Raw genomic sequence first — 11,283 nt, 5'->3', positions numbered from 1 at the left:
AGTTGGCCACGTGGGAGTCTAGCACCCCACCTATCATGCCACATGCTGGCCCCCTTAATACCTTTATAATACAAACAGGTCCCAATGCATGACTTTTGGGAGACATCCAAACTGTAGCCATGGCCATCCGTCCAGCGGATGCCCTACCGTACAGCCGGGTGTAGGTAGAAGTGCAAGACGCGTTGTGAAGAAGTGGCATGCTCAGTGCACTGTCTTCATTTCATTATTGATAGCTAGCACATGGTTCAGCCCACAGTGCTTTGTCCTGCTAAGATCCTAGGTGCCACAGGCTGGGACTACATGGGAGACCCTGGTTCAATTCCTGGCTCAACCCAAAGGCCAGACACATACCTGTCGTATCAGCTAATCCGGGAGGCCGAGGCAGAGGATCGTGAACTCAAGGCTGGCCTGAGCAACATAGCAAGGCCCAAAGAAAGTGGGGGACTGGGTGCTCTGAGGCAGTCGCACATAGCGAGAGTCCTGGTTCAAGTCTGGAGACCCTGAGTGCCTCAGACGCATTTGCCTATGACCCAGCACTGCCTGACGCTGGGGGGAGATGCAGCGTTGGGACTACCCTGGGGATTCTCCCGCTCACCCAGGGAAGGAGGAAATAAACTCGAAAGAGCTGGATACGGTGATGTGCTGGTGAGCCCAGCTGGGAGGCCGAGGACGGCGGCAAGGCTGACGCCCTGTCTGGGGAAAAAAGAAAAACAAATAGAAAAGATAGTATATGACTAAGAGAAACCTAAACTGTTAGCATTCATCCCTGCTAAGTGGGAGCGTGTGTGTGTGTGATTTTCAAAGTATGTTTTTATGCTGAAAAAAATTTTTTTTATTGGAAAAACTTTTTTTTTCCTGGTGGTAAACATTTTTAAAACCTGTATGACCTGGGGAAACCAGTTCTCCGTTTCGGTTTTGTCAGGGCTAGCACTTCACTTTTCGGGACAGGAGAACAGTTGCTGGGAAGATTGCCCTCCGGCCTTTGGCAAGCAGAGCTAGTTGTACTACAGCTTGGCAGGTTCTGCACCCCCAGGTAGACGGTATTGCAGGCCTCTGAAACGGGATTTCTCACCTTGGGCACTGTTCACACCTTGGGCGGGAGGGAGGAGGGAGGATTCTCGGTCGGGGCAGCCCTGCGCTGTGTCGGGTGCCCGCTGCATCCCTGTCCTCTACCCACTGAACACCAGGAGCACAGTCCGCCCTCCCCCAGCCGGGACAGCCCAAACCGTCTCCCTCCGGGTGTGACCGGGTGTCCCCTGGCAGCAAAATCAAACCCAGTTGAAAAGCACTAATCTAATGTGTGTTCCTCACAGTCTTGGAGAATATCAAAGCCTGTTTTCTTGAATTAAATAAAGGTCAACATCTACTAACCTTTGGACTTAAGTCTGTTAATGTCTTGGAGGGGAAGTACAAATATGAAAGGCTTTTTGTTAAAGAAATTTTTGGTATCGGGCATGTGTCTTCCGTTTTCCTCTCGGGATTTCGGGCATGCGTGTACACACGCCCGCGTGAGTGTTAAGCAGCCAGGTCCCGGACTCCAACCGCAGTCGCCTACGTGGGAGCGCAGCGCTGTAACCACTATGCCATCTGTCGGTCCCCCAAAGAGCTTTTTTTTAAAAGGTGAAGCGTAGGTTCGTCTGCGCTCGGGGTGCAGGCGCGGGGGTCCGGCGCCGGCGAGACCCAGCAGTGGTACCCGCAGACGTCTGAGATGCGGGAGCCGCTGGAGAGTGGAGCCCCTGAAGGTGGGCAGGGGGAGCCGGCTGCGCGCTGAGGCTCCGCTGCGCCCGGGAACTGCTCTTCTGTTGGGATCCCTGGGTGTACACGGTGTGCAAGGGAAGTCGTGGCGTGGTGTGCGACCGCGGCCTCCGTGCTGTCACGATCCTCCTGCGTCAGCTCCCAGCCGGGACTTGAGGCACCTGCCACAACGTGCAGCTCCTTTTTTTTTTTTTTTTTTTTTTTTTGAGAGGTTTTTGCTATAGGATCCGTGGGCTCGCCGGAAAGATGGAGCGAGAAATCACCCCCCAGGGGGGATGGCCACGCTGCAATCCCTTCTCCTCCATTCTCTCGGAATCTTGGGCACGTATGCACATGCGCCCGGCGTTAGTTTAAGCCACAGGCTCCAGGACTGGAACCGCTGTCGACTACATGGGAATCCAGCGACATAGCCATTACACTAACTGCTGGTCCCACAGCTCCTTTTCACACATGGTCTGGCTGATTCCCAGACTCAAGCTTGTGATCCTCCCGCTTCAGCTTCTTGGGCTTCGTGATTAGAGGTGCACACCTATGTCCCTGGCCTTAGGTTGGACCGGAAGTCAAACCGAGGCCTCCCTGTGGTCTCAGCGGGACATCTAAGCAGTACCCGTCCCTGCATTTTTTTTTCCTTCCTGTTCATTGTTTTGGTTTGATCTGTTGAGATTAGTGCAGGAGCTCAGTTCAAACCAATGGCCTCTTACAAATTTCATGTAAGAGGACAGTCATCATCTTTTATAGTTTTTCAAGGTTTTTGCCATAAGGCACATGTGCCCCTGGGGGGGATGTCCACACCTCAATCCCGAAAACTCCATTCTCACAGTCGCTGAGGATGTCTACTCAAGTGTGTATTCTGGAACTACAGAACAGAACCACAAGGTGGGTTGGGAGACCTACTGGGCTCACTCTGAGATGAACCTGAGCCCAAGCCCCAGTGGTCTGATTGTATTAGGCCCTATTCTGAGAGATGGGCCGAAGGTGTATTTTGGTTCTTCAGGAATTACTTTGCATTCAAGGCTGGTAACTAATAATCTCTTGAAAGTTTGATTATGGGGCCAGCAGGTGGTGTGGTGGTAAAGGAGTCCCACATGACCGATTGAGGTTTGAGTCTTGGGCCTGGTGGCTTATTATCTCATTTTTTTCTATCTCTTTGTTTCTCTCTGGTAGCACACATGCCCTGTAACAAATTTAAAAATAATAAGAAATTAAATAATTCTTGAAAAAATTTCAAGCACATCTTTGGGGGCGGGGGAGTGGGCAAAGGAAGGTATCAGGCAGTTCCGAAGAAAGTTATGTTTGGGTCTGGATTTTTTAAAAACACAGTGGAGGTGGGGATTAAGTTATCCTTTGTTCTGATGCTCCTTGGCCATTATCAACAGAAAATCTAGTAATTATGCAGGGATACGACGATAAAATTGTTCTAGCTAGACCGAGAATGGGACACAGTGGAAAGGATACTGGGTTTTGAAGTCACAGACTTGGGTTCAAAGCCCAGCTCAGCCTCTCGTTGGGTACTAACGTTCAGGTGATTGGGAGGATGAAAATAACGTGTCTGATATGTTGTAGACACCCAAGTTACTAGTTAGTTTGTGTGCTGTGTGAGTTGTCACTTGGTTTTGAGCTATCCTATCAGGGTAAGTTTGGAGTGTTCTGCATCTGGGAACAGTGTGAGCCTTTGAGACCAACTGGGAGGATAGCTCCTGAGGACTCGATGGTCCAGAGGCCCTTTCTGGAAAACTCCCATTATTGAAGCCAAAGGCTGTGGTCTGAGTACTGGTTACTGCTGTGTTGCAAACCTATTTGGTTTGTTCAACTGAGGGGACATATTTTGTTCAGAAGTTAGTAAGAGTTGGGGCCAACAGATAGCATAATGGTTATGTCGCTGGACTTTCTCGTGGCAGACTGTGGTCTGAGTCCAGGACCCACTGTCTTAAAAATCATGCATGTGCATGCCCACCCAAGATCCTGGGAGGAGAACAGAGGAGAACGGATTGCAGCTTGGCCATCCCCCTGAGGGGGATGTCTCGCTTTCCCTCTCCCTGTGTCTGTCTCTGTAGTGCACACGCCCTAAGGCAAAAAAAACTCTAAAAAAAGAAGGAGTTACTAAGAGTTAAATGAGGAAGTAATCTTAGGCTCAGTTTTGCAACTAAAACCAAAAAAGCAATATGCCACCATCTTTTTTGAATGTCAGTTGCAGCAAAAAATAAAAAGATGTGAAACCACAGATCTAGCCTGGGGGTTCCTGGCAAAGACCAGTGGTAGCCAAACCTATCAGATCCCACACCCTTTGCATAGTTAATATTTCATAGCATCCCTTTAAAAATTTGAAGTGGAACTGATAGATCATTTGTGCACCATTTCAAAGAAAATAGGGTGTGAGAAATAGGTCTTCCCACCTACAGAAATGTCCAGCTGGATATAAAGCAATTGAGAATACCGCTCTGCACAGTGGCCCCTGCATGCAAATACCAGTAATACCCCAATCATCACATCGACCAGAAATCACTCCCTGGATTTCCAGAATGCACCCGTTGAGAACTACTGACAGACTGAATGACCCGAGAGATGCAGGGAGCCCTGAGACGTGAAATCTCCCCCATACCGAAGGACAGACCTGACTTCCTATTCCCCCGTCACCTCCTCTCCCCCACTTGCCCTCTCTCCTAAAAAGTTTCTGCGTGTTGTTTTCATTGCCAGAGGTCTTATTGAAGAGACAGAGGGGGAAGTACCCTCCACAGGGCATGGTCCTGCCACAGTCCCTTCTCCATTGCTCCGTCCTGTCAGGAGTTGAGGCATGCATATACATGCACAGGCCTGGTGTGCTTTTCCAGCCACCAGGACTGGGATTTGAACCTCAGTCAGCCCTCTGGGATCCAGCTCCCTTAACTGCTAGGGCATGGGGCTGGCGCAAGAGTACTGAGTTAATTTCACGCCTACTGTGTGTGAGCAACTTACACCCTTGTGTGTTCTGTGCTGGCAGTGTCTCCGCTTCTCATCCAGAATCACAGTACGTTGATGAGAACTTGGATCCCATCAGCCGTCCTAGGATCAATGTTCAACGACTCCTAGTTCTAAGTAGTTTAATAGCAGCTCTTGGTTTGGGAAAGAAAATCAAGAAAAATATTCATTCAGCATAATTTTCCTGAAGACATTCTGGCTGCCATTGGGCAGAGGAGAGAGGAGTCGCGTGGGCACTTGCTGCCTCATCTCATCAGCTCACACCAGGTCCCCAGCCTCAGCCTCTTCTTCCTTGCTTCCCTCCTCAGCTGGGATAGAAATACACTTCCAATCCCTGAAGAGAAGCTGCCTTTCTCATCCCTTCAACCAAAAGGGTTTAAGCCAGTACTTACTATATCACGTAGAAAATTAACCACCCTTCCGATCACCTGAAAGCTAGCACCCAACAAAAGGTTGAGCTGGGCTTTGAACCCAAGTCTGTGACTTCAAAACCCAGTGTATCTTTGGGACCAGCAGTTGATGTAATGGCTATGTTGCTGGACTCCCATGTAGTCAACTGTGGTTCAAGTCCCAGACCTGGTGGCTTAAACTCACGCCGGGTGCGTGTGTGTGCGTGCCCAAGATCCCGAGAGGAGAATGGAGGAGAAGGGATTGTGGCATGGTCATCACCCATGGGGGGTGGTTTCTCACTTTCTGTCTTTCTGTCTTTCTGGCGAACATGCGTGCCCTCTACCAAAAACCTCTCAAAAAAACAAGCAAACAAAACCAAAAACCTCTCAAAAATACAAACAAGCAAACAAAAACCCAGTGTATCTCATTCCTGGCCTAGCTAAAACAATTTAACCCAGCGTATCTCATTCCTGGCCTAGCTAAAACAATTTTGTAGTCATATTCCAACATAATTACTAGATTTTCTGTCTGTTGATAATTGCCAAGGAGCATCTGAACAAAGGATAATTGGATTCCCACCTCTGCTGTGTTTTTAAAAAAAACTAGTACCAGGACCAGCAGGAGGTTTGGTGGTTTAAGTGCTGGATCCCACATGGCCGACTACACAGTTTGAGTCCTGGACCCAGTAGCTTTAAGACATGGCGGGTGCGTGTGCGTGTGTGCCCAAAAATCTGAAAGGGGAATGGAGAAGAAGGGATTGTAGTGCGGCCCTCTTCCCTGAGGGGTGATTTCTCGCTTTCTTTCACTCTATTTCCAGCAAGGATTCTATGGCAAAAATATTTTTAAAATATTAAAAAATAAGAAGGAACGGAAGAGTGAGAGAAAGAATGAAAGAAAAGGGAAAATGAATATACTTCCCTTCACCTTCCCATCGCTTCCCTCTGCTCTTCTCCAGGGCAGCGCTCCAGAGGACATTCCCACCGTGTGCTCTCACTCCCTTTTTGGCCTTTGCATCTGATGTTCCCTCTCCCTAGAGCCTTTTTCCTCTCCCATTCCGCACTGACCCTCTAAATCTCCCCAACCATCCCCAAGCCTGGAGGACGTATTCCTTCTGTGTGTTCTGGACTGCTCAGTGGTGGCACTTCACCCTACTTGACCAGTACCACCTATTCCAAAGGAAAAACAGAAAAGGTTTAGGATACAGGCTCTGGAGCCAGCCTGCCTGAGCTCCCATCCAGCCCCGCCACCCTATTGACACAGTCTCAGACAAATTACTTAATCTCTTGGCGGCTACCCTATAGAGTTATGAACCCCACAGAGTTGTGAGGTTTCAATAAATTAAGGCATATAAAGCCCTTGGCGTATAGTAAATGCCTAATAAACTAACTCAGCCCCAGCTGTGGTGGCGGAAGCAGGAGGGCACTGCTGGGGGAGACTGGAGCCACAGGGAAGGCCTGGGTCTGGATCCTGGACCAACCTAAACCGGGCTGGGTTCTGCAGCACTCCTGTAATCCTGGCTAACTGGGAGGCTGGGACAGAGGATCACAACAAAGAAAGGCTGTCAAGAATATCTCTTTCTCTCACTAGTGCCTGCCTGCCCTCCTTTCCCTCTCATAAATAAATAAAATAGTTTTAAAAAGATTTTTTTGCCATAGGCCCATGCGCTCGCCGAAGAGGAGAGACAGAAAGAGGGATGACCACACTGCAATCCCTCCTCCTCCATTTTCTTCCTGGGATTTTGAGCAAGCATGCACACACTGGTGTGATTTTCAAGCTGCAAGGTCTAGGACTCGAACCAGAGCCATGCGCTTGCCCAAGAGGAGAGAGACAGAAAGAGGGATGACCACACTGCAATCCCTCCTCCTCCATTTTCTTCCTGGGATTTTGAGCAGGCATGCACACACAGCTGGTGTGATTTTCAAGCTGCAAGGTCTAGGACTCGAACCATAGTTGGCCATATGGAAGTCCAACCCTTTAATTGGTATACCACCTGCTGGTCCCTAAAATAAATCTTTTTATTTTTAAGAATTTTATTTATCATCATTTTTTTTTTTTAATTTGTTACAGGGCACATGTGCTCACCAGAGAGAGAAAGAGAGAAAGCAAGCCACCAGGTCTAAGACTCGAACCACAGTCAACCCTGTGGGAGGCCCGCACCTTAACCACCGTGCCAACTGCTGGCCCCTAATCTTAAAGCTGCATGTTCTTAAAGGCATAGACTGTCCTGCTTACCACTGTGTCTCTGTCACCTGGCGTGGTACCTGGCACACAGCAGGCCTTACTGAGTCAGTACATGACTACCATCTTTCAATCACTTGCAAATCATCTTGCTTTCTGCTTCCTGTTTTTGCAATCAATGATTTTTGGAGCGAAGACCATTTAAAGAAAGAAATCAAATACGTACAGATTATCTGCCCTGCCTAAAGAAGCAGTGGACATTTTCTTAAGAGACAAGTGTTAGAATTGAGTTCTGATTCTCCTTGCTCCATCCTGCTGTCTAATTGAACTTGAAATGCACAACAATTTAATAATTGAGGCTAAGAATCCAAAAATTATGAACGGGGGCCAGCAGGTGGCATGGTGACTGGGGTGCTGGACTCCCACATGGCCGACATAGTTCAAGTCCCGGCCTGGTGGCTTTCTTCCTCACTTTCCCTCTCTCTCACTGTGTCTCCTCCTGGTCAAATTACAAAATAATAATAGTGAGTAAAATTAAATATTTAAAAAAATGATGCAGGTAGCTGGTGGCCATGATCAAGATAATTCCTACTCTCTCCTCATCTATCTGCCACTTTAAAATGAAAGTATCAGAGACCAGCAGTTGGCGTAGTTACTGTGTTGCTTGTCTCCCACATGGCCGGCTGCAGTTCGAGTCCCAGATCCAGTGGCTTAAAACTCACGCTGGATATGTGTGCGTGCGTGTGCGTGTTCGCCCAAGATCCCGGGAGGAGAATGGAGGAGAAGGGATTGTGGCGTGACCATCCCTCTTGGGGGGTGATTTCTTATTTTCTCTCTCACTGTGTGTTTCTCTCTCTGGTGAACACATGCGCCATGGGGCAAAAACCTCTAAAAGGAAATAAATAAAAGTATCCAACAAAATGAAAGGAAACGAACTGGAAGCCATTATGGTATTTTGCATCCTCATTTAACCATATTCTACAAATACTAGGTGCCGTATATGTGTCGAACACCGGACTATGGGAAGAGTAACAGTCAAATTCCCACCCTTATGGAGTTGATGTTCCAGTGGCAAAGGGAGTTGTAAACGACCTCCCCATCCCCAGCACACCCCTGGACCAGAACTTCCAAGTGCCTGTTGCTGGAGGCCATTTCTGGGCCGGGCACACCTTCCTCCACCCCCCTGCACTCGGCTGATAGACAATGGGATTTTGCATGGGAGTTCAAGGCCCGCGTGACCTCCTGGGCTTTACTTTGACCTGATCTGTTTCCACCATCTGTTTCCGGCATGCGTGTGGAGTCATCATCCAGAGCCATTACACAAAGCCCGTTTCCCCGGGGCCATTGCCCGGGCAGGACAGCTGCTCGTCCTGAATGGAAACCCGGCCCCCCAGTGCCGCCCGTGAGACAGAAGCAGTGCCTAGCTGATCGTGGCTGCTGACCAAGCACTCGTGGTGAGGAGTGTCCCGTCTGGCAGCTGAGCTGCTTACTCCAGAGCCCTCGGCCAGCCCCACCTGCTCCGTGGTGAGGAGCTGTCTGCCCACCACACGGATCCTCTGCCCAGCTCCCAGCTGGACCCGCTCCAGGCGTTTCTGTGCCTCACGCTGGGCTTCCTGGTGTCAGGGCACTTACCTCGTACTTCTTTCTAATTTATCCCTCAGCGGTGCAAGTACATGTTTATTGTTAACTCCGGGAGAATTGCCTAAATCTGTAAAAATACACAACTTTTAAGATAAACAAACACGAAAGCCGATGATTCAGTAACCTGTGTTGACAAAAGGTACTGAAACCACTGGGCAGTACTTCCTCCTTTAGCACTCATTTCCAGACAGATCGAAGATTTAAGTAGGGAAGGACTTTTTTTAAAAATTAACTTTATTTATTTATTTTAATTTGACCAGAGAGAGACAGAGCATGAGAGAGAGAGAGAGACAGAGAGACAGAGAGAAAGAGAGAGGAAACGTGAGAAAGCCAGCCACCAGGTCAGGGACTCAAACTGTGGTCAGCCATGTGGGAGTCCAGTGCCTTTAACCACTATGCAACCTGCCAGCCCCCTGGAAGACTTTTGAAGCATGTTGTAAAACTCATAAAAGAAAAGGCTGACACATTTGACTACATAAAAATTGTAAAACTTTCATATATTGGAGGCAGTTGGCAGGATTTAATAAAACTGGAAGCTACATGTAGTTTTATGACCCTGCAATTCTTCTGGGTAATTTTTTTTAAGAGAGATTTTTGCTATAGGGTGTGTGCATTCATTGGAGAGACAGAAAGAGAGAAACTACCCCCCAGGAAGATGGCGATGCCACAACCCGCTCTTCTCCATTCTCCTCTGGGGACTTTGGGCATGCACACACACGTGGCTGGTGTGAGTTTTCAGCCACCAGGTCCAGGACTTGAACTGTGGTTGACTATGTAGGGATCTCAGCAATGTAACCATTTTGCCATCTGCTGGTCCCCAAAGGTACTGACTTCTGTACTCTTAAGCTGCTTTCTGAAGTAAAGGAACACAGAATCTGGTGTGTGTGTGTAGGTGGATGTGGAGACTGATAGTGCAAAAATGAATAGGGGGGATTGGACAGTGGAGCAGTGATACAGCACGACATCTGTGAGGCTGAGCCATGCCCGGAAGGTTCCAGGTCCCTGTCTAGAGACCCCCTGAGTGTGCTGGGTATGTAGGTGCCCATGATCTGGAGTTGCATGAAGGTGGGGGTGGATTGTGGTGTTGGTACTCTGTGGGGTATGTTGTCTTTCTGTTTCTATTTGCCTATTTTTCTTTCTCTCTCTTGTTCATGGAGGAAATAAATAAACCTGCCACACCGCAATCCCTCCTCCATGCACACACACACGCACCTAGTGTGAGTTTCAAGCCACTGGGATTTGAACCACTGTCAGCCATGTGGGAATCCAGTGACGTAAGCATTACACCATCTGCTGGTCCCTAGGTAATTATTCTGAAGAGACCTTCTCATATGACTGCAAGGAACTGGGTGGAGACCCTCACTTGGTGTTATTAGTAATAGCAGGAAAATACATTGCAATAAGGCTCCATGGCCCAGCAGCAATGCACTGCTTAAGAGAAGCTGCATCCCACATGGTGACCTCGGTTCAAATCCCAAGTGTGGTCAGCCCCACACACGCCGTGCACACACATGAGTGCCCAAGATCAGACAGAGGGCTGGAGGGCTGGAGGAAGGGGCTTGTAGCATGACCAGACCCTATGGACGCTGCTCACTCTCTCACGCTCATGTGTGTGTGCATGCACTGTAACGTGGAGAAAGGGAAAGTTATTTTTAAAGACTGGAACATGAGCTGGCTCCGTGGCCTAACAGTTAAGGGAGCTGGGTCCCACATGGATGACCACAGTTTGAATGACAGCCTTGGCAGAAAAACATGCTGGGCGTGTGTGTGTGTGTGCAGATTTCTGACAGGATGGAGAATGGAGGAGACGAGATTATGGCACGACAATGTCCCATAGTGGGGTGCTTTCTCTCTCTCCTTCTCTCTCTCTGGGGAGCCCATGTGCCTTCTGGCTATTAAACAAAAATTAGAGCAAACTTCAAAGTGCATTGATAGGAGAGTAGGAAATCAATTGTAGTGCATTTACCAAATGAAATATTACACAGCAGTGAAACCTCTCTGTTTCACTCTGTCCTTCTCTGTCAATATAAAATAAATAAAGTTGAATAAAATCATTCTTCATTAAAAAAAAAGAAACATCTTCCATTATTATAGATGGTAAACCACACTGTAAGAAGTGCGTGCCCCTCGTCTGTTTCAGCTCATTTGCTGAATTCAAAGCTGCGGACGTAGCGGGATGGACGAGGAGCGCATTCTCACTGCCAAGTCCTCCTCAAAGCTTGCACCATGTACACTTACACCTGCAGGTGACGCGTTATTGTCAGTCCCCCACTTACCTCTTTCTCTAGGATATGAGCTTCTTTTTTTTTTTTTTTTTTTTTTTTTTGGGGGGGGCTTTTCCTCCGGGGGTGGTTGGTCCATCCG

Source organism: Tupaia chinensis, unplaced genomic scaffold (assembly GCF_000334495.1).
Source record: "Tupaia chinensis unplaced genomic scaffold, TupChi_1.0 Scaffold000238_1, whole genome shotgun sequence".
In the NCBI taxonomy this organism is placed as follows: Eukaryota; Metazoa; Chordata; class Mammalia; order Scandentia; family Tupaiidae; genus Tupaia; species Tupaia belangeri.
This window is presented reverse-complemented; position numbering follows the sequence as displayed.